This window comes from Palaemon carinicauda, chromosome 3, assembly GCF_036898095.1.
Source record: "Palaemon carinicauda isolate YSFRI2023 chromosome 3, ASM3689809v2, whole genome shotgun sequence".
In the NCBI taxonomy this organism is placed as follows: domain Eukaryota; kingdom Metazoa; phylum Arthropoda; class Malacostraca; order Decapoda; family Palaemonidae; genus Palaemon; species Palaemon carinicauda.
In genome coordinates this window covers 198,721,662-198,726,661 of record NC_090727.1, presented here as the reverse complement: position 1 = coordinate 198,726,661, position 5,000 = coordinate 198,721,662, and the positions used below count along the sequence as shown (strand labels likewise).

The 5,000-nt window shown below is 34.0% G+C and overlaps 1 protein-coding gene across 1 annotated transcript in view; it reads left to right on the top strand.

Moving 5' to 3' along the window:
- LOC137638165 (uncharacterized) overlaps positions 1-5,000 on the top strand; it is a 24,362-nt gene that overhangs the window by 17,821 nt on the left and 1,541 nt on the right. The gene's annotated exons all lie outside the window — the stretch shown is intronic.

The following is a 5,000-nucleotide window of genomic DNA, read 5'->3' as shown; positions in this document are numbered from 1 at the left end:
CAGATTTGGACACAATTCCAAACAAAATTAAATGATCAAGTGATATCAGATCTACACCTTTTGGCTTTTTGCAAATGAACGGTATGGTTGAAATGCTACAAAATTATTTTAATTTAATTAGCTAAATGAAAACTAAACTGAAATTGCTAAAATTGTCAATTCCTTGCATACTTTTAACCAATGAAGAGCATTTAAACTGGTTAGGTTAAGAATAATTTTCTATAACTTAAAACGCACACTCAGATTAGGTTGATTAATGCAATTTTAAAAAATCATTTTATTCAATCAAATTGTGGTGGGTAAAAGAATGGGAAATCTGTTTACAGGGATATTTTTTTTTTCTCCGAGGTTTGAACACCCTTAATCAAACTGGTTGCTTTGTTTATTATGATTGGTAACTTCTCAAGTTGATCTTTAGGTAAGTTATACGAGATAAGGTTGGAGAAATCATTTCTGTCAATAAAGCCGTTAATCTCAAGTTTCTTAACAGAACGTCCATCCAGATGGGATTAGTAAAAATATAAGAGTTGATATTGTTAAAAAGAAATCACAAATTAGTTGTTCTAATTGTACAAAGACTCAACACAACAATGGGGTTCTTCATGAACAAAGACATTTAAATAACAGTATACGGACTGCCTATATCTCACGCCAACCACGAGTCTCCAAAGAACTTGCCTAGACGTGAATGCCAAAAAATAATTGAAGTGTCTTTGGGATAAAAGACGAACAAGGACACATAATCCTGCTGAGACGGCTGTGTTGTGCACACACCATGATGAGCAATGCTCAATCGAAACACTCATTGGACTGAAGTGCAATATAACAACAAACATCACATAAATTAATTGGAATAGTATTTGCTTCATTACCGAAATAATGTTGGATTTAAATGTGGTCTTAATATATCTCTTAATCTTAACACTGCAGCTACTTTTAAAGTTTTTTTTTTTTTTTTTTTTTTTTTAATGCAATTATTCCATGCTTTATATGTATTTACAGTAGATATATTTGAAAAATTAGTGCATTGATATCAACGTGATTTAATGAACTGAATAAAGAATCATGTGGACAATTTTTACCCTTCCCACCATGGGTGTTAAATGCATCTGTCGTTTGCCCTCCGTTTGACGTGATAAGTGAACTCCAAAGAGCGTGAGGAAATCGAAAAAGTGACGATTAAGTGATAATTATAAATACTAATTAGATATTCAAGGGTTAAACCACGAGATAAAAGATGGCCCCCGAAATTGCTGCTAATAATTTGGTATCGATCTATAAATATTTCCTAATAAAGAGGCTCCGTTGAGGGGCAGAATCGTTGATACACTTCAAGTGGTGCACTGTAGTCTTTACTAAAGGATCATTGTGCGTACTTTCAGTTCGTAGCTGCACCAACTTTTTAGCCTTTTATTTGTCACCAAATATCGCCTCCTTTCAGCTATCCTCTTTTGCAAGTTCTTATCGTTTAAAGCCTAGCTTATGAATGGCCTTCTGACCCCAGCGTCGGATCACATTAAATAGCCGTGGCCGTACAATAGGTTATAAAGTTTGCAAGTAATTCACTTTGACAAAACATCTCGTGACTTTATTGAAGATTCTTCCATATCTGTTAGGAAATTTCATAATAGATAGGCCTAAAGTTTTATATCTTTTTTTTTTTAGGTATCATATAATTCATATGTACAATTAGAATTTACAAGATTTTGGAATCTATATAATATAACGATGGAATCATGTGTATATACAAAAACACTTTACACTAGATTTCATTATATACACAATACACACATTTTGTAAATACACCCAAATGCATACCTTGTATATACAGACGGTATATTGTGCGTTTTGTACACGCGAACCCGCTATCGCTTCGCCCTTTTGCCTGCAACGAGACGAGCACAAATAAACCGGCGTGTATTAAAATCTCTTTTACCTCTTCCACTTGCAAATTGAAATGAAACGTCAAATATATCTCGAATCCAATGTTTATTCAAATTCCGCAGTCAGTCTCTCTCTCTCTCTCTCTCTCTCTCTCTCTCTCTCTCTCTCTCTCTGCCAACCTGAGAAGAAATACCGAATATGTCTTTTGCGCCCAACAAAGAAAGTAATATTCTTTTGCCTGTCCATTGGGGAGAATAATATTTTCCGTCTAAACAAAGGGAATCAAAGGCCCTCCTTTATCACTGAAACAGAGAATCGCCTATTGCAGCAGGGACATCATCTCCTGTGTCAGCTATGATCGGTGATGTGGCAAGCGGGGCGTGTGTGACCATCGACGTGGCAACAATGTAAACTGACTGGCCAATTAGCGATCACGGTTGCTGGAGCCGCTAATTGCCCATTTACAAACTTTGAGTCGAACGCGTTAATGTGACAAAGACGAGGTTCATGGTAGCTAGAGCGAGCTCGCTTTAAACTCGTGCTAATTTGACGATATGATGCGTCGACAATTTAATTTTAGGTTCGTTGTTGTTGAGAGAAGCTAATAGCCACTTTGTGAGATTTGGCGGGAGGCAAAAATGGCGCGAAAGGTAGGTAGGGTGTAAGAGCGCTTCTCTCTCTCTCTCTCTCTCTCTCTCTCTCTCTCTGCTGGTGACAGCATACCAGCCCCACCCCTTTCCCATGCAGCCCCCTCCCAATCATGAAGGGTGTCTTTTGATGGGCGGAAGAGAGGCTCCTCCGTGTTACGGGTGTTTGAGAATCGGGTGTGGTTTGCTCAGCATCCAGCAGCAGCAGCAGCTGGCCTTTGCTACACCAGAGGGTGTTGCCGGACGATGAGACACGTTAGCGAGTTCACCATGAATAATTTATAGTATTATTTTCCATTTCTTTAATACCCTTTTGAGTAAATGAACTGTATCATTTCTCAAAATGATCTTCCTGCTTCTTTCACTTTTTAAAACTGAAATTCGACGGCACGTGAGCGATATAAATTTATCTCATTTTTTGTTCAAACATATTTCGAAATTCATCCTTTATGAATCATGGATAGGAAAACTGAAATGCGTTTGGCGACGACTGCAAAAGCAAATGTCTATAGAATATTATGTATTGTAGAATTCAACGCTTGTTAAGAAAGATAAAACGGCTTGTTCGCTCAAACCATTAGCCATGGGAAGTTAAGACAGCTATAAATATTTATTCTGGTACTCTGATGTCGAGGAACTGGATCTTTCGTTTATTTTTAGATATTTTTTCTTTTAGGTTTATTTTTCGTATTCGTATTTTCCTTTTTTTTTATCTTCACGTTTTCGGTCGTCTTTGTATTTCTTTTATATAATTTCTGATCTTCTTTCTCGATGATTCCAAGTTTTCTTGAGTTTTAATTTTCCCAATCTTACTTCAAATTTTATTATTCAACATCCCAATTCTTCCCCAATTCTCCTATTATCCCTATTAAGACTTCCTTTTTTTTTCTTCCAAATCACAACCATTTCAAACATTACTTTGACCGGTCCCCTGAAGCTCTTCGATTGTTCTCTGCAATCTTCCTTACGAGTTTTTTTTTATTTTCTTTTTCTTTTCATCGGTTCAACTTCTGAAGCCTCTCATTTCATGGTCTTGAATTCTCTTCGGAGTCCAGTTCTGATGAGAATGAGAGAGGTGTGAGGAGATGGAATGAATTATGTTTAATCATATACATAAAAGTCTCTCTCTCTCTCTCTCTCTCTCTCTCTCTCTCTCTCTCTCTCTCTCTCTCTCTCTCTCTCTCTCCCCTACATGTGTTGAATCTGTAACATATATATATATATATATATATATATATATATATATATATATATATATATATGTATGTATGTATGTATATATATATAGATAAGTATATATATATATATATATATATATATATATATATGTATATATATATATATATATATATATATATATATATATATATATATATATTGTGTGTGTGTATAGACATATATATATATATATATATATATAATATATATATATATATATATATATATATATATATATTGTTGTCTTTTTCTTCTTCTATATTGAAATGGTTCACTTAATTTGGAATTTTTGGTCATCGATGATTGATTGTGCTTCTGCTTGTATGATGTAAATGTTTTATTATGAGAAAGATGAATTCTTTAAACACGAAGAAATTGAATGATAAAAATCACTTAATCAGTACATGGAAATCCTTTAATTGAAGAAAATTAGTGAAGAATAAACAAAAATATGAAAGAGGTAAATGCAAAGAAAATAGATAAATGTTTAAAATGGTTTCAGCTAATTTTCCTAGTTATATAAGAGAATAACTAGAAATAACTCTTTAACGAATAAATGAAACTAATTAGATTGAAAATTATTCAATACGGATCAATAGTTGAATAAGAAATTGAAAATTAGATCAAAATAATGAAACTGATTTCGGATGATTTTCCTGGCTATGGGAACTTTTTTTTTTTTCAATAATCATTGATGATTTTATTTTACAAACGGGGTTAGACTTTATCTGTCCATAAAAGAGAATGATTTAGTTAACGTCTATTGAAATTATCAATATTTCATTTTTTCCCCTTATATATCGTCTTACTTTTTTCTTCATGTCACTTATTTTCTAATCCTCGTTTGTGCTTATAAGTAGCCTACACAGCTTGTTTTGTTCTGCTTTGCTCTTGGGGCTTGCTCGTTTATTGTGCTGGTATATAGATGTCATCTTTTTGAAAACTTTCTTTATTCAAATTAAAAAAAAAAAATTATCATAAGTTCTCGAAGCTCTATCGAATAGATTACCCATCGTGTAACCAGTACCGTATAATATCGTAGTTATCATTTTAATTTTTTGTTATTATTTTTATTATTCATATTCCAAGGGCCCGTCTTCCGGCACCGCTTTGTCAAAGCTCCTAACTAACCCATCCTTGAAGTCATAACTGGTCTGCTAATTTGATGAATCTGTCATTCGGTGAGCGCTACAAGACACGACAGATTACCACAACAGAATGGGCGATCACTCCAGATCAGAGAGACCCCTT